Source organism: Penaeus monodon, chromosome 34 (assembly GCF_015228065.2).
Source record: "Penaeus monodon isolate SGIC_2016 chromosome 34, NSTDA_Pmon_1, whole genome shotgun sequence".
Taxonomy (NCBI): domain Eukaryota; kingdom Metazoa; phylum Arthropoda; class Malacostraca; order Decapoda; family Penaeidae; genus Penaeus; species Penaeus monodon.
In genome coordinates, this window is record NC_051419.1 from 25,619,288 (window position 1) to 25,619,528 (window position 241).

Consider the following 241-nt stretch of genomic DNA (forward strand, 5'->3'; position numbering starts at 1 on the left):
GGCGTACCATTAAAAACCCATTTATGGTTTCGGACACGGTTGTTTATGGTGGCCGCGTTCGTGTAGTTGGTCGGATTGTTACTGTTGTGCAGATAAAACGGATCCAGATTTCCCCGCAGCGGTTGGCTGTAAAATGCAATTGCAGCTAACAATTTCTTCGACTGTCAACACAAACTGCGATGCGTTCTAGTAAGAAATTCTCCGAGTGAGGCATATAAACATGTGATTCACAGGGAGTTAA